Genomic DNA, 18,706 nt, shown 5'->3' on the forward strand with positions numbered 1-18,706 from the left:
GCAAGTTCAGCGATTTCGGGTCGTGGTGGAGGATGGCGCCTCCTTCCCTGGAGAGCAGATCCGCGTCCACCGGCAGCTTGATTGGCGGGGACGCTGACAAGTCCAGAAGGTCCGGGAACCATATCTGCCTCGGCCACGCAGGTGCGACGAGGATCATCCTGCACCGTGACCTCTTGAGCTGGTTGACGAGCCGGATCAGCAGTGGCAAAGGCGGGAACGCGTAGAGGAACAGGCCCTCCCAGGGGAACGAGAAAGCATCGCCCATGCTCCTCGCCTGGGGAAACCTGCTGGCAAACCTCCGGCACTTGGAGTTCGTCGCCGTCGCGAACAGGTCGATCTGGGGTGTGCCCCACCGTCGGAAGAGGCGATCCACTAGATCCTGCCGTAGTTCCCACTCGTGGCACGAGCGCAGCTCCCTGCTGAGTGAGTCGGCGATGGTGTTTTTTATCCCCGCCAGATGAAACGGCACCAGAAACATCCCTTGGGCGACTGCCCAATGCCACAGGTCCTGCGCCTCCTTGGACAGTGCTGGGGACCTGGTTCCGCCCTGTTTCCTGATGTAAAACATGGTGGTGGTGTTGTCGGTGAAGATCCTCACCACCTTGCCCTTGAGGGACGGAAGGAAGGACCTGAGGGCCCAAAACACTGCACGGAGCTCCAGGACGTTGATATGTAGGGATTTCTCCGTCGGGAGCCAAAGGCCTCTTGCGTGCAGATTTTCGGTGTGCGCTCCCCACCCTTCCAGGGAGGCATCCGTGGTCACTGTCTCCTGGTGGGCTGGGGTCTGGAAGTCCATGCCCGCCGTCAGATGCGCGCGGGTGCCCCACCACCGGATCGCTCGTCGGAAACTCTCGTCGAGTGTGATCCTTTCCTCGAAGCTGCCTGTCGTTTGGATCCAGCGCGCGTCCAGGAACTCCTGCAACGGACACATCCGGAGCCTGCACATGGGAATGAGGTAGATGCAGGAAGACATCATTCCGAGGAGGGACTTGATGGACCTCACCTTGGCCGCGTCGGCCACCAACATCCGCTGCACCTTGCCCAGGATGGTCCTGGTCCTCTCCTCCGACGGGGAGGCCAGAAGGGACACTGTGTTGAGCCTCGCTCCCAGAAACAGAGCGTCTTGCGCGGGCACCAGGTGGGATTTGGCGTAGTTCACGGAGAATCCCAGGTCCGTGAGAAGTTGGACGGTCCTTGCCGTGTGAACCACGGCGAGCTCCTTTGTCTTGGCTCGGATGAGCCAGTCGTCCAGGTAGGGGTAGACGTGGATCCCTTCGCGGCGCAGCTGAGCCGCCACCGGCGCGAGGCACTTGGTGAACACCCTGGGTGCCGACCGTAGACCGAAGGGGAGGGCTTTGAACTGGTAATGACGCCCTTGGACCACAAACCTGAGGAATTTTCGGTGCCCCTTCAAGATGGGAATATGGAAGTAGGCATCCTCCAAATCCAACGACGACAGGAAGTCTCCTTCCTCCAGCTGACCCAGGACGTGCTGGAGGGTGACCATCCGGAACTTTTGTGCCTTGATGAACTTGTTCAGACGTCGCAGGTCCAGGATGGGGCGCCATCCCCCCCGTCTTCTTCTTCACGAGGAAGTATCTCGAGTAGACTCCGGAGCCCCGAAGCCTCTTTGGGACGAGTTCGATGGCGCCCTTCTTGAGCATCGCCTTCACCTCCAGGAGAAGTTGAGGGACGTGAAGTTCTTTCCTGGCCACGGGGGGGACGCGCGGACACTTTCTTTGAAACTCGAGCGCGTGGCCCCGGGCCAAGGCGTCCAGCACCCAACGGTCGGTTGAGATGGACTCCCACACGCTGCTCCGAAAGGGCGTCCGTCGTTGTTGCAGAACTCCAAGGGCCCGGGCCGTCTCGGTGTCCGCTTTAATGGCCTGAAGGGAATCGTCCACTGTTTTCCCAAACAGGTTGTTCCCATCGAAGGGCATGTCCAGGACTCTGGTCTGAACGTCTTGACGGAAGTCCGTAGCCTTGAGCCATCCACGCCGCCTAAGGCAAACGCCGTTGCCCAACTGGCGGAACCCAGTGTCGGCGATGTCCGTCGCAACGGTAATGGCGTGGTCCGAAGCCACCTCACCTTCCTGCAGGATCTCCAGGGCCTCTGCCCTCTTGTCGTCCGGCAGGAAGTCCAGCAGGGGAGCCAGTTTGTACCAGAGCTCCCTGTCGTATCGGGCCACGATAGCCAAGGCGTTGGCAGCTTTAATCGTCGTCGCTGCAGACGAGATGACTCTGCGTCCCATAGCGTCCAATTTCTTTCCCTCGCCGTCCGGTGGGGAAGTCGATGAGGAGGCCGCACCCCCCCCCGCTTTTTTCCTGGCCGCCGCAGAGACGACGGAGTCCGGGGTAGGCTGCGCCCGGAGGCACAGGGGGGCCGTGTCCGGGACCCGGTACTTTTTCTCGTACCGGTCTCTTCTAGCTGGCGTCGTGGAAGGGTTCTTGAGGAGGGTGAGGCCCTCATCCCAAATGTCGACCAATAGAGGCACCGCGAGGACCGTCTTCCTCTTGGCCTCGCGCCGCTGATAAAGGAAACCTTCCTTCTTCTTCTCCTCAGGGCAGAGTTGGAAAAGCTCAGATGCCCTGGCGATCAGAGTGGAACGATCCAATCTCGTCGGGCGGAGAAGCCCTGGTGGGAGGCGACGACGGTACATCCTCGTCGTAAACCTCGTCGTCCGTACCCGTCGCTGCCGTGTCAGTCCTCGTATCATCCCCTCGGGTGGACGGGGAGGAGGGCTGGAAGGGGCGCGACGGCTGAAAAGGAGGTGGAGGGTGGATCCTTCTTCTCTTGGTAGGGGGAACACCAGAAGGTCCCGGTTCTGGGTCCCCCGACGGGAGAGGTTCCGTCGGCAACGGTAGTCTCGTCCTTATCTCTGAGCATAAGGACTGTATAGCCAACAAAATGGCCGCCGAGTTGTCTCGCGGCGCTGGCAGAGAGGAATCCGACGGGCGATCAGGGGCCCCGTCGGTACCCTCGACGATGTCGTCGTCCCCTGCGTCGGGATCCATCCCGACGGGCCGGTCTTCTTCCACGCCGAGGCCGTGGCTTAAGACCTCGACCAGCTCCTCCTCCGAGGTTGAGGCCGAATCTACGACGACGCCCTGCCCCCCCTTTTTCTTCCCCACGGGGGATTTCACGGGGGTCCTATCGATGGGCACAAAAGAGGACTCCCTCCGAGGTGGCAGGGAGACTGAGCCCCGAGGTCGCCACCACTGGTGTAGCCTCCACAGGCTGAGCCAGGGCCGCCGCGACAGTTTCGATAGAGGGCTTGGCTGGATGGATTAAGGCCTTCACCACCTTAGGTGCGCTCACCGCCTTATCCTTGAGGGGGGGGACACTGCCTCGCTCCCCCTCCGCCTTCGAGCTCGACCGGGGCCTCTCCAGGAGCTTCGCCGGGTGCTCGGCCTTCCTCTTACCCGACCCAGAGCGTTGGCTCGTGGTTGATGGTGCCGGGGAGGGTGCGCCCTGCCTGGCGCCCGTAGAGCCCGACCGTTCGGCGCTCCCGGTGCCAGCGGACTCGCGGTGCTTGGCCTTATGTTGGACCCCCGTCGCCGGGGCGTCCTCAAAGGTCTTAGAAGACCGCTCGGATTTCTTCCTCTTCTTCTCGCCGGACGGGCTCTTCCCTTCTAGCCAGTTGGCGAGACGTTGATGGCGGTCCTTCATGGTCCGCTCCGACATGTTGCCGCAAAACGCACAGTTCTTCTCCACGTGCGTCTTGTCCTCATGTAGGCAGTAAAGACAAAAAGAGTGTTCGTCCTCCTTGAAGACGTTCTGCAGCTGGCATCCAGGGCAGACCCTGAACAGCTTTCCGGGCGTCGAGCTTCCCTTCTCCTGGGCCATGACCGGGCCTGAGAAACTTCTGGAGTCCTCCAAAAGCGTAGTTCGACGAAATCTTCACCCTTGAGGGGCGCAGACGAATCCGAAACGGGTCCCCGTTGATCGGATGGAGAGTCGGTGGAGCTTGAGGCTCTTTTGACCGAAAAAACGAAGTTTTTGAGAAAAAACGTGAAAAAATAGCACTAACGCTCGAGAGCAATAGCACGAGGATCCCAACACATGAACGTGCGGTAAAAATCTGAAGATGGCTGCCAGAGGCGGTGCTTAGGTAGAGGGCAGTCATTGGCTGTGGTCAGTATGACGCAGAGACCAGTGATTGGTTATTACTACGAAAGACAGATCAGAAACGAAACTGATACTGGTTTTTTCTTTACCGAGGATTCCCAGCCTGACGACGGGGAATATTCATGAGCATGTGAATCCATGCCAGACCCCATGCTGGAGAACTGTGTGTTATGACAAAAGTAGTTCTAGGTTTTTACTGCACCTAGAATAAGTGTTTCACTATTCACCAAAATTATATTGTCCAGTTGACTGGTCAAGTGATTTGTACTGAGAATCATTATACAACTGGAAGGGTCTACTTCTCTTGCATTACTAAATGTAATTGTAAAAAGTAACCATTGGTTTTACTCCTCAAGAATAGGCTTCACTTATACTGAATGTGTATGACAAGGTTTTGACTTCCCTAGACTACTACTTATTTACTATTACTACTGTTAGGTACTTCAAATAAGGTCTAGATTTGGGTCTGTGTACTTTCAAGTATAGTGTTGTGTTTTTAAACTGTGATTTCATATGATGTTTTAGTACTTACTTAGCTCTAGATTTATCTGGGCCTACCTGTATTTAAATAAATCCTTCATTTTTACAATACAAAGTGTTTCTTTGGACCATTTGTATTACAATTTCATTTGTATTGATTCTACAGCCCTCTCTCCCTCCTAAAATAAGCCTGGCTGCTCCATCTACGCTACCATATAATACTCAGGTGGTACAGCACAGCGTTATACTAAAAGTGGAGTCTTGTACGGCCTCAGTTGAATGGTTTTACTAAGACCGTAGTTGGATTTAAGAAAAACTGTCCTAACAAGGTGCACTGCATGCCTAAGCTTGAAGGGCGTTTTCGACCGATTGTTAACGAGCACCGCAAGAACCGAAGCTGCTACCGCAACAACAGTATTCACCCTTTTTCCCTGTGGGATCTCGACGATCCGTGCCTCCTGCCTTAAAGGTAGTCGCTCAAGAAGGATCAGTCGACCACCCGATGTTGAACTCTGCTATTCCAGGTACATTGGGATGTAGAGCGGTTATTGAAGGAAAAAAGACTCAAACAATATATGGACTGGGCTTGTAGTATATCTTTATTTACAGGTTGCCCAGGTTGGGAGATCCTTGCACAGAACTGTGTCTAGTTAACAGGGGCAGTATTCTGCCTATTGTTTTAACCAACCTGCTTTCCTCCTATGTCTATTGTTGGTTCACTTTATTAACTGATCTGTATGACATTTGAACTGAGTACAGTTGATGCATTTTAATGGAATCAAGAGTAATTGTGGTACCACATCGAGACTGTATATATTTACCATTTTAGAATTGTCAGAACACAGTGTGTTATTGTATGTGTACATAATCAAAGCCTTATTAGCATAAAGGCTGTGTTTTCACTAACTGTGTGTGGACATTCCTTTGTGGGTGCTTGGGGACTACACTGTACTTAAGAACCAGCCCGCATCACCTCCTGAGAGCTAAGCCTTGATTGCTCGTCCATTGCTACCAATATAGTCCGGATGGATATGAGGCTTAGACACGTCGGCTGGAGGCTGGGAAGGCGGGGAGACTGATAGCTTACCAGCTGTATTAGGGGCTGTTTAAGTGCTAACAAGTGAGCTGTTGTATAAGCTGGGACGCCAACTGTTATGAGTGGAACGTTAAGTGTGCCCTAGGTGCATTGTTTATGATCTCTGCTGCCTAAAATTTCACAGTGGGGGCTTTAGTACCTTGCCCAAGGTTTTCACTGGTTCACAATGAGCGGTATGGTTCCATTGTTGGAAAATATGGAGGTTACGGGTCAGCATAGCAGCGCACAGGGAACTGGAGCTATGGATTATGTGGACTCGGAGTCAATCTCTCCCTTCATGATGTCCTCGCAACTTGAACAGTGGCCTCTGATTATGGCAAGTATTGCCAAAGAGCTTCTTCTTTGCACTAGCCCTTTTGACCTTGGTGTTCTTGTGGATGTCCTGGGTGATTGGGTGGTGGACCTTCGTCAGACTAATCAGAGCCACGTCCCTTTGATAATAGTACAACCTAGCCCGTCTGTACCACAGCTTTTGAAATTGGACTTCGCATGCCAAGTTAATCTGCAAAGGGAGCTGACAGATGATGCCTCACAAACTGCGTTTCCTATTGTGGAGCCTATAATTGCCAAGGGGCTTACCTCAGTGACTAATGAAAAAGCTAACTCCCCTAATGTATGCAGCAAATGCTTAACACATGTGGGATCTTCATCCTCCCTGGCACTTGTGTCTGACCTACATACAGTTAAACCCTCCTTAGTGGTGTCTGTAAAGCGTAATGCTGTTTCTCTGTGTAATTTACAATCTCGTAAGTCACAACTGCCTAAAATAAAGGACCAGATTATTCATGATTTTGTTTCGGATAAAAGGAACTTTGTTATTACTAATATACCGAAGGTTGTAGGCTTTGAGTCTAAACAATCACTATGCAACAAGGTACTTGCCTGGTTACGTCAGCGGACGGGTTCAGAGGCTGTTCAACAGTCCGACTTGCTGTTGCTTCGCAGGCTGGACATTAATGACTGGTGCACCCAACCGAATATGGATTGTGTACTGGTGGGCTGCGGGGGTAGCACCCTCCCGGATTTCCTAAGACTTTGTAAATATATTACCAGAGGATCCACTAATTGTGATTTGATTTTGTAATGTGTGTGATTCCTGGGGATTATTCCTGTGCTCTCTCTTTTTTCCTGTTATGCGCAAATTCATGTTGGTATGCTATATTGTTAAATGCCATGATAGATATGTTTCTTTAGTGACTAATGTGAAGTTCTTTTTTTGGGTTTATGCTCATTTATTTGTTTCATGTTGTTGGTTTTGTATGCGCTCTCACGCCCATGGGTCTATGATGTGCGATATAAATGAAATAAAGTAACAATAGAGAATCTTGGCTGGGGTTTTCTGTGCTTCGACTCTGCCATATAGAGAGCAGGAGTACAGATAACCCCCTGCGGTGCTTTACAGTGTGTGTGTGTGTGTGAGGGGGCGAGAGTGGGGGCGAGAGTTCAGTGTTGGCTCCAGACACAACAGTTGATGGGCTGACATTTTGGCCAAGGTCGGCATAGCAGTCTGGGGTACCGGTGATAGTGAAATTCCACCAACTCCACCCAATCACCCAGCAGAGGGGTGGAGCGGGGATCGGACCTCTGCTATCAGAATAGGCGATTTTGGGAAGGGTGCCGATTTTACTATTTTTCAATAATAGAAAGTAATGACAAAACATACACAAGGCTATAGCAGGCCGCCCTATGTGCATGTCGGGTACAGGGTGGGGTGTATGGGGTAGTGTTCGCATACTACTAGGGTGTGGTTTGTGTGCATGCAGTGCCAGGGTGGAGTGTGTGCAAGCACATAGTGCCTGGTGGACAGGGGGATGTGCATAATGTGGGGATTGCAGGTTGTATTTGCACATGTAGTGCTGGGGTGGAGCGGATGCTTGCATGTGCATGTCAGGGTGGGTTGGGTGGGAATGTGTGCACATGTAATACTGGGTTGGTAGCAATGTGTGTGGCTGTAGTACGAGGGTGGTGGGTGTGCACACCCCATGCTCATTGCTGGGGGTGGTGGGTGTGCATACAGTTGACAGGGCAACTTGAGTGCATGTGAAGTACTTGGACAGTGAGGAGTGTCAGTGTAACTTGCTTGCAGCAACATGCAAACAGTGCTGGAGGCTGCTTGTGCGCATTGCTGTGGCAGCAGTTGTGAAGTGCTTGCAGGACTATGTGTGGAGAGGGGGTGTGCAATGCATGCACAAAGTGTTGGGTGAGCAGTGTTGGGTAGCAGGAGCACACAAGTTTGCAGTACTGTGGAAGTGAGTGCAGTTATGAATGCAGTGAAATTATTTCACTTCTCAAATAAGATTGGTGCAAAATGATCACACAGTTTTCTATGCTTGGTCCTGAAAAAGTCAGAATACCACCAGTAGTTAAACACTGTACCTTTCAAACACACTGAAGCCCTTTCCACCCCTACTAGTAGGCAGAACCATGAATGGGCCAATACCAGAGGTGCCCCCAGTACTCCCTTACATGTCCCTATCAGTATTGCTGACCAGAGCAATGAGAAGGGGCTGCCCAGGAAAAAACTGCTTCTCACAAGATGGATTATTTCAAGGCCTTAAAGCCCCCTAGCCACACCCAGACCTCAGTGTAGGAAGGGAAGTCTCTCAATAGCTACAACATAGACCTCCTGAAATCCAAGCTGGAGAGGGGCCTTTATTTAGCCTAAGACCAGCTCCCTTTCAAAACACATGACTATGAACCCAGTGCTAACGCACAGTTCTCAGTACAGAGGTGTCCTCAATACCAGTAAGGAGGCTCCCACCGCCAGATCCCCTCCTCCACCGCAATATAATACAGCCAACAGAGATTGGGTGAGTTGAAGGAGTTTGAGTAAAGGCTTTCATGGAAAGAGGTGAGAAAGGAATACTGATCGGAGAGCCAGAGGTTGGAGGGTGAGTCTGAAGGAGGTTGGAGCAGGGCAAAGTAGTAATCAGGAGGAGAGTTATTGGGGAATGAAGAGAAGTGAGGAGTTTGAAAGGGAGTTGAAAACATCCACAGAAAGTGTAGTGTTTGTAGGAGAGCTCTACACAAATCTGCAACACAGGTGAGGGGGCTGGGGGGAGGATAAGAGCTGAATGGCCTTCCAACCGTACCCAGGAGAGAAGAACTAGAGGGGAAGAGAGATCTAAAAGACCTCAGGAGGTGGGAGGAGACTGGTACCCTGGGGTGAAAAGAGTAGGACTGTTCCTGCAGACCAAGCCCTTCTAGGGTAGAATCTAGGATTGGTGGGAGGAGGTACCCTAAGCAACGACCATGGACGATATTGTGGTGCGTGCGCCCCAGGCAAGAGCAGACCAGTACCTCCTTTGCCCTTTGCAGAGCCAGATCTGAAGTAACACAGCTTCTTCCTCCTGGAGAAGTTCTTCAGTTGTTACACCAGCCTGAAATGTGTTGGCCAAGAAGGCCTACATCAACATACTCTACCAACAAGGGTTTGGGAACCCCGAAACCGGAACACAAAGGCTAGTGTGATGATCATATGGAAGTCCACACAAAACCACACCAGGACAAGAACAATCCCTCAAACTTTGAGAGACCATGCTACATTTTGACATTAAGAGACTAATCCGTTTCTTGTGGGGATTCAGCCAAACCCGCTTTCCTCAGGAGTACTCGGTAAGAGGGCCCAGCTGCATTAAGCTAATCGGAGATATTTTTGTGATTTTCCTTTATTGGTGCCCATTCTTGGTGCCACTGTAAAGTATAGTGAGCGCGGTGTTGCGGGGGACACCCCTGCAGCCCCCGTTTTTTTGTTGAGGGTGTGCTGCACAGTACACACAGTACAGTGAGCGGGGTGTTGCGGGGGACACCCGGCAGTCTTTTTATTAACTTACCTGCAATGCTTCCACCAAAGGTTTAGGTGGTTTTGTATAGTCAGACCTTTTTTTCGGTCCGATCGTACAAAGTCGCGGTTTCAGCTACCAGCAAATAGCACCACTGCAGATCTTGGACACTTGATGGGCTTCCCTTGCTTCTGGATCCAGCACTCTGGTGAGGTGACTCAGGCTTGGGTTGTCCTGCTTCGGGAGGGTCTTCAGGATCTTCCTCAAGCTCTAGTCTGGCTTAAAGACTATGCACTCGACTATGGATTTCTCGACCCCTGGCACTCGGTACCAGCAGCAGCAAAGAAGGACAGCCATTTGGAGAAGGTCCTCTAGCAAAGTTCTTGGGGTTAGTTGGTCCCACCAACCCAAGGAAAGTCGTCAGGCTTCTCCAGTCAATTCGGAGTTGGAGCTTTCGCACTGCAGCAGGGCTTCACCGGGCAGTTCAACAGTCTAGGAGGGTGCAAGCAAGCTTCGCTTCCAGTTTCTTCATCAGATGTTTCGTCCAGTGGTCGATTCTGCCTTCAGTCCAATAAACCTTGCCTTTTATGCAGGTTTCTCCCATTAATGCACAGCCTAGCTTGTCACTCACACAGCACGGTGGCTGTCCTATAAGGACAGCCAGTCAGCCAATCAGCACTGGGTGCATTCAGGTAAGCAAGGAGACTAAGGACAGCGAGTTTCGGTCACCTCCCTCGCTTCCTGCCCTGCCAGACACACTGGAGCTGGAGACGGGTTTCAGTACTGAAGCCCGCCAAAGGCAAAACAAACTAAAGGGTTAAACCTGGTTTGGCGCGCAGAGTAAAACCCAAGAAAGACCTCACAAGCAAGAAATGGGGAAAAAAGAAGACCAGGGCCATTTTGACAAAAAGGGCACCCATGGGTGCACTACTGCAGCTGAGGATTCAGTCTCCGGTAGAAATGCAGAATGGTAGGAAAATTAAACCACTGCCACCAGCCATTAAAAGTCGTGAGGGTAACATAAAAAATGTTACATGATTAAGTAGGAAAAGGGGCTAAGTAATCCTCCAGTAGGAAAAACAGGTAAGGTAAGTCAATTTCACTTTACTACTCTTGGGAACAGTAGTTCGCCCAAGAGAAGGTGTTTAAACCTTAAGAGAAATCCAAAGGACTTCTCTGTGACACTGCACTGAAGGTGCTGTGTGTCACCATACAAAAGAAGATGCCTATGGACTTTGTCACGACTCCAAAAACACAGGGTCCAAATCAGATAAACAATACATGAGAGAGTGAGAAAAAGGTCTCACATACTCCAGGATAAAATCAAAAGTCCTAAAGTCCAGCAAAAGAGCTGGGGGTCTCTAAGGTTGAAGGGAATTAACACAGAAATGAGTATTCTCCCGAACAACAAGAGAAATCAATTCCAAAGAGGGCAAGAAGGTCTGAGGTCCCCAAGATTACTAACCAACTGGGTGGGGGAAAACCATAAGTAACCTGTGGAAATCAACGATAACTGAGCCCCGTGGCCTGCAAGGGGGGGGAGAGCAGTAAGAATAATCTTCAGAATCACGTGGTCTCGTACCCATTGGGTGTCACGTCCCCTAATACATATGAGGTTTAAGCCTCTACTGAGGATGTAAACATTGATAATTTGGAGGCCCAGTCTGAACATCTTTGATAATTATAATTTCATAAAGGTTTCTTTTTTATAACTCGCTTAATACGAGAGATTGATTTCTAAGCGCGGGATCGCGATCCAAACCTGTGTTACGCTGCGTTGTCTCGCTTCCAAGACAAACGCGTTGCCCCCGAGCTATCCCCCCTCACCATCAACAGCCCAGATCGAAGCCACATCACTAGAACCTCGTAAGGGGAACAGCGATGGGTATGATAATTTCTGTAACAAGAATTGTGATTAGCACAGAATATTGTCACAAACATGTAGGGTTGGATATCTGCCTTTGCTGAGATAAACTAAGACTGACAGTAAGGGAGCTAAAAGCAGTTATTCCTTCCCTCTGTAGCGATATTTAACAACTCGGTGTAATGCAGACATCCAAAATAACCACCTGTCCAATGATGAATCCAAGCGACATGCAGCAGGGGAGGGTTGGCCACATTGTAACAGTCCAAGGGCGAATCAAAATAATAAGAAGTCCACAATTTCATTTCACCTTTCCTACCTCCGCTTGCAGGCGCACACCTCCATCACTGAAGACCATGAGGTGGCAATCACAAAAGACCACCCAGCATTTCTATGTAAGCCCAGTTGGGCCATGCTTGATGAATTGTGCAATTTCTACATGCTCCCTGAAGACGATCACACATATAGGCCCTCATTCGTCCATCAGGGCATTTTGTTCATTATTGTGTGTTGACATCGTTCTCAGTTTGCGCTGCAGTCCAACTATCTTCATAGCCCAGTGTGGTTACTTATTACTAGTGGCCATATCTTTTATAAAACATAACCACCGCCACTGTGGTCCTTCCGGGCACCGGAGAGCCTCATCTACCACTACCATTGCGGCCGCTGTGATTGACCAATCTACTTTGGTAAAGCCAAACGGTCTGCCAGCAGGCGAGAGGCGGCCAACCAACCAAGGCCCTCGCTAAAACCCCCGTCTGTCTGGCCATGGCCATCATGCCGCAATGTCCTGCTCCGGCTGACTTTTCACCCACCACATGTGTGTTCCACTAGGCCCGCTGTAGCCTGCCAATCAGTTCCTTCTCCCACCAAATGGGAAAGCACACTCCACTGTGGCCATCTCTATGGCACCCCCAGCCCAGTACTCTCTTCCCTTTTTGACTCTGTTCCTTGATCCTCTGGCGGCCGCTTGCTCGCTCCGCGAGTTTGTGCATCCCTTAGTACGACGCTTAGACCCTTGGATCTAAGGCTTCTGTCCCCCCTAACACAAGTCAGTGTGCCCATTACTCCTCGACCCTCTACTGGTCGGCAAATTAACTCTGCCTCACGTGGAACTCTATATCTGTACGCTTACCCTTGTGCGTGCACTGACTCTCCCTGCTACTCTCCATATCCACACTGCCAGCAGAGTTTCGTCCCCGATCACCAGGATTCACTTTTTCCATTCCGATGCTGCCTTACCTAAAAGTTAATGTACTAGGTACTGTATCGCTAGCGCCTATTTTGTCATATTCTGCTGCCTCTGCGCTTTTTAAATTGCTCACACTCATAGTTGTAAAACCGATAAAAAAAATCCTGACCCCCGACCTGTCTAACCTGATGCACTCTTGCATATCTGTTTGAAAATCAACTCTGGCTGACTGATCTTTGCAAGCCTGCCAACATTTCAGCTTTTTTGCATATCTGTTTGCAAGCCAAATTGCTACAATTTTGCACATCGGTTTGAAAATCGAATCTGCCTACGGCTGATCTCTGCTAGCCTGCCTAAATTGCTGCATTTAGCATTTCTGTGGGTGAAAATCGATTCCAACTGTGTAGGCACCATTTTGCATTGCTTTTAGTGCTTTCTGGCAAAAGAACAAGTTACTCTCTTACCTGGTAACGTTCTTTCGATGGGATGGTCCGACGACGTATTCCATATCTATGACAGTAATCACCACAGCTGTGCTGCTTCGGAAAATCATTCGGCGTCTGCGTCGATGACTTTGATACGCCGCCCTCTAGGACCTCCTCCTCCGTCACCCGATGTTATAAGTAGGACGCACGACGCCCGTAGCCTCAGTTGTAGTTTTTTCCCAGAACGTGTGGCACCAGTCTTCGGCCAGTCTGACCACACAAAGCCTTGCAGAAACGTAAGCTGCAATCGCATAAGAAATTCTGTAGCGGGGAAGGCAGGGAGGGAGCGATATGGAATACGTCGGACGATCCCATCGAAAGAACGTTACCAGGTAAGAGAGTAACTTGTTCTTCGAGGGGATTGGGTCCTCTGACGTATTCCATATCTATGACAGACTCCCAAAGCAGTACCAATGCAAGGAGGTGGGAAAAGAATTTAGAAAAAGAAATTTAGAATGCCCAATCAAATTGCAGAGCAAAGGATTGCCTTGCCAAAGGCCAGATCCTGCCCACGGATGGAATCAGTGACGTACAAAAGTATGGACCGAAGCCCAGGTGGCTGCATCACAGATGTTACGAATAGGAACACCCCTCTGTAGAGCAGTAGAGGCAGCAATACCCCTGGTAGAATGGGCCCGCAAGCCGACCGGTGGGTCCTTATCCGCCAAGCGGTAACACTCAGAAATAGCCAGAATAATCCAGCGAGACAGTCTGCTTAGTCACAGCTTGTCCCAAACGCTTTCCAGCATAACCAATGAAGAGTTGATCCTCCAGTCTGACCCGGGACATGCGTGAAATATAAAAGCTTAAAGTTCTCCTAGGATCGAGCCTATGGAGCCTCTCCTCTTCCTTACCAGGATGTGGAGGAGGATAGAACGCCGGAAGAACAACCTTCTGGCCTAAATTACATTCGGACACCACCTTCGGAAGAAAGGAAGGACAAACTAAGGACAACCCTGTCCTTCTGAAATACAGTGAAGGGTGGCTTAACTGAAAGTGCCTGTAACTCACTCACTCTGCGAGCGGAAGTGACCGCAACCAAAAATACAGTTTTAAGAGTTAACAGTCTCAAAGGGCATGAATGCAAAGGCCCAAACAGAGCACCCATCAGAAACTTGACAAGGTTCAAATCCCAACCGGGCACCTGGAAAATTGACGGAGGGAACACATTAGTGAGCCCTTTCAAAAACTGAGAAATTAAAAGGATTTTAAAATAAGAACACTCCTCAGACGAGCGCTTAAATATAGTCAGCGCCGCCAGGTAACCTTTGATGGTACCCACTTTCAGGCCCCTGTGGGCCAAAGAAAGCAAAAAAAAAGAGAACCATAGGAATGTCGCATGAAAAAGGATCCACATTCTTAACCCTGCACCAGTCGCAGAACTTTCTCCAATGGCAACGGTACAGGGACTTTGTTGCGGGCCTTCTGGCCGAAAGCAACACCTCCATCACGTCTTCGGGGAGGTCCCAATCCTTATACCTCAACCTTTCAGAAACCAAGCGTGAAGGTTGATGGATCTGACCACTGGACAGAGAACCTGACCCCCCCACCTCCCGTGAGAGCAGATCGTCTCGGTAGGGAAGATGACGTGGAGGGCAAATGGACAAGTCGAGAAGGTCCGGGTACCACGTCCTCCGGGCCCATGCAGGAGCAATGAGGATCATCCGGGAACCGAACCTTCGTAACCTCCGCAGCACTTGCGGGATGATGGGGACTGGAGGAAACTCTTACAGCAGTGGGAATGACCACTCACCACGAACGTGTCGCCTAAGGCTCCTCTTGGAGGAAATTCCCACGAGCAGAACCTTTCGCACTTCCGGTTGACACTGGAGGCGAAGAGATCCACTTGAGGGGTCCCCCAAAGGGCGAAGATCTCCAGGAGAATATCCTGAGCCAACTCCCACTCGTGAGAGATCGCGCTATGCCTGCTCAGAGGGTCCGCCGTCTCGTTTCCGTCTCCGGCCAGATGAACTGCCGAGATCGAAACTTCCTGCTGAATTGCCCAGAACCAGAGCTGCATGGCCTCCCTGCACAGAGGAAGTGACCGTGCCTCCCCCTTTTTGATGAGGTAGTGCATAGCCACTGTGTTGTCCGTCAGGATCAGGACATTCTTTCCTCGCACAGTCGGCAGAAAAGCCTTCAGGGCAAGCCTGACGGCCCTCACCTCCAACAGATTGATATGGAGTCTGGACTCCGACGGAGACAAACAACTGCCGACTGTCAACTCATTGGCATTAGCTCCCCATCCCGTGAGGGATGCGTCCGTCACGATCGTCACCTCTGGCCAGGCTAGCCAAAAAGGAGCCCCCTTCATCAGATTGCATCTGACGGCCCACCACAGAAGGCCCTGGGCGACCGAGGATGGCACCTGAACCAGGTCCGACATCCTGCCGGAGGACTGAGACCACTGGAGCTTGAGTGCCCATTGCAAAGATCTCATCCGCAACCTGGCCTCTGGCACCAGAAGAATGCAGGATGCCATGAGGCCGAGCAATCTCAAGAACTCGAACGCTGGGAGACTCTGGGCAAGATGAAACTGTGCACCATCTGTTGAATGTGATGAGCCCTCACCTGGGGAGGAAAACACAGCCCCAGGGACGTGTCGAGCACTGCTCCGATGTACTGGAGCCTCTGAGTTGGCGTCAAGTGAGACTTCTTTAAGTTGAGGGAGAAGCCCAGCTTGTGGAGGGATTGGCAGGTGACGGACAGCTGATCCAGGACTTGCTCGGGAGAGCGCGCCTTGATCAACCAATCGTCCAGGTAGGGGTAGATGTGAATCCCCCCCCCCCTTTCCTGAGATGAGCTGCCACCACTACCATGAGCTTGGTGAAGACCCTCGGGCGGAGGTCAATCCGAACGGCAGGACCCGAAACTGAAAGTGCGAGTCGCCAACCGCGAACCGCGAACCTCAGGTACTTCTTGTGCTTTGGATGGATCGGCACATGAAAATATGCGTCCTTGAGGTCGAGAGACACCAACCACTCCTGAAGTTGAAGGGCCTGGAGGACTTGAGAGTAACCATCTTGAACTTGTCCTTCCTGAGGAGTTTGTTCAAACCACGCAAGTCCATGATGGGTCTCAATACCCAGTCTTTCTTGGAAATCAAAAAATAAGGGGAATACCATCCCTTGTTCCTCTCCGCTACAGGCACCAGTTCTATGGCGCCTTTCTCCAGCAGGGATTGAAATTCCTGCACAAGGAGCGGATCCGGACTCTTCAAAGAGAGATTCCCCGGTGGATTGTCGCGAGCTCCTCTCGCTTTACCAAAGGATGAGTAATAACGAAAGGAACCTCCCCTCCATTGCTGTCCCCTAGAACAAAAAGATGGAGGTTGTCCAACTGCAGCACCCAACGACTTCGCTGCAGCTTTGGAGGTCTGCAACCTCTCAAGGCTCTCGTCAGCCTTGCTGCCAAAAAGATGTTCACCGTCAAAGGGCATGTTGAGGAGCCGGGCCGGCACATCAGGAGCAAACCCGACTTCCGCAACCACGCAAACCTGCGTATTACGGTGGTCACCGCCATGGACCGGCTGACGCAGTCTGCCATGTCCAAACCCGACTGAACGGCCTCACACATGGCATCCTTGCCATCCTGGACCATAGCAAGGAAGCCATCCCATTCGTCCCCTTTGGGAATATGTTCAGCCGCTAAGGAAAAACAGTTCCACAGAGTGTGCGTGAAACGAGACACGGCACATACGGAGTTGGCCGCCTGAAGCACCATAGCCCGTCAACAAAACACTTTCTTCGGCCAACCATCAAAACGCTTGTCGTCCCTATCAGGAGGGATGGTAGGCTACGACGCCTGCTTTGCTGGGGCTGTAGCCGCCTGTACCACCAAACTCTCCGGAGTGTGGTGCTTGGTCAAGTAGCAGGGGTCGCTACTGGCTGGGCGGTATTTTCGCGGCAAAGACTTGCCCGCTTCCGGGAGACTCTCGGAGCAGTCCAAGCCGCCGCCACCACCCTCTGTAGAGCCATATGGAACGGCAGTACCGAGTCAGTTGGTGGACCTTGGTCGAGGATATCCGTAAGGTCATCCTGAAGAAAATCCCCTGGGGGATCAGACCACCCCAAGTACTCGGTAACCCTAGACATAAGGCGCCGGTACGAGGAGTAGGCATGAGTGCCAGGCTCAGGTCTACAAAACTCCACCTCCGGAGAGGTGTCCAGACCACTGGCGTTGTGCAGGGCCTGACGCAGGTCCACTCAATTTGGCTATGGCCCGAGAGAATCTCATCTGGCACCGTATCAGGAAACATGCCATCATCAGAGCCCTCATCCACCTCTGAAATGTACTCAAGATGGCGGTAAGAGGGCACAGAATGGGGAACAAAGCCATGCTTGACCTTGGCCAGAGCCTTTCTAGGGGGTTCCCCTGTGCTACGGCATACCTCCGACACCACAGCCTAGAAAGGCGTTGAGGGCATCGAGTGAAACGGCGTCGACGTTGAGTGCGGCGCCGACAGCATCGACTGCTTCAACACAGGCCTCGAGGGCGGAGCCCCGAGTGTGTCCGACAGTCTGGGCGCCGATGGCGTCGACGACTTCCTCGAAGGCGGAGCCTCGAGAGAGTCCATCGACGACCTCCGCGCCACCAGCGTCAACGTCTTCTTCAAAGACTTCACAGGTGCACACGGGCTCGAGCGCGTCGAGGACCGGGACCTGGAACGGGCATGACTAGAACGATTCCCCTTGTCCGAGCGGGACCTCTCCCGCGAATCGTGCCGCCCACCCGAGCCCGAAGGCGTACGAGCGGTGTCTCTAGTCCGATCACGACCGACCCCACTCGGAGGCGCGGACGGACCAGTGCTCTGAGATTCGAGAATCGCTAGCATTTTCTTACCAAAGGATGCCCATTCCTCCGGCGTCGCATGCTTGGTGGGATAAGCGACCCGCCGACTGGCGGAGTCCTAGGATGAGGCCGGGGAAGGCGACCGATGACGGCACTTCCGGGAGTGCCTCGAAGAGGCAGGAGTGGCAAGACCCACTCCGGAACCGACACCCCCTAGACTTACGACTACGATGCAGAGAGTCGCCCCTCGAATCGTCCGTCGAAAGCCCAGTGGACCTCGCCTTCTGGGGCTTGGACACCTTACCGACCGACAGCTTCTTCTTACATTTCCGCAAGGCCTTGGATGTAAGCGACTGGCAGTCGACACAATCATCCGTGTCGTGGGCCTCCCCGAGGCACCAGAGGCAGGTGTCATGCGAGTCCGTCACCGACGGACCCGCAGTCCCCACACTTCTTGAAGCTCGGACACAGGGTGGAAGAAGAGGAAGACATCCCGATAATACTTCACAAACGAACAGGTTCGAAGAACCGAAAGAACAGAAACTCACAGAAAAAACAGAACTGAGGCTACGTCGTGCGTCTTACTTACATCTGGTGACGTCGGCCGTCCGAGGAGGTCCTCAAGGGCGGCGTATCAACGTCATCAACGCAGGACGCACAAAGATTTTCCGAAGCAGCACAGCTGTGGTGATTACTGTCATAGATATGGAATCCAGAGGAGGACCCAATCCCCTCGAAATCGATTTTAGGTGTGCTTCCAGCTGTGCACCCACCACTGTGTACTGCTTTTGAGTGCTTTCTGCTACTATTGATTTTAGGTGTGCTTACCAATTTGTCAATGATCTGTAAATCTGGGCACTTCCAGCGTGCTCACTGATTTTTGTCTG

General features: G+C 52.0%; 1 protein-coding gene across 5 annotated transcripts in view; it reads right to left on the reverse strand.

Annotated features, from left to right (window-relative positions):
* Positions 1–18,706, reverse strand: part of NUP54 (nucleoporin 54) — a 768,463-nt gene that overhangs the window by 132,991 nt on the left and 616,766 nt on the right. The gene's annotated exons all lie outside the window — the stretch shown is intronic.

This window comes from Ambystoma mexicanum, chromosome 6p, assembly GCF_040938575.1.
Source record: "Ambystoma mexicanum isolate Mex_15411 chromosome 6p, UKY_AmexF1_1, whole genome shotgun sequence".
In the NCBI taxonomy this organism is placed as follows: domain Eukaryota; kingdom Metazoa; phylum Chordata; class Amphibia; order Caudata; family Ambystomatidae; genus Ambystoma; species Ambystoma mexicanum.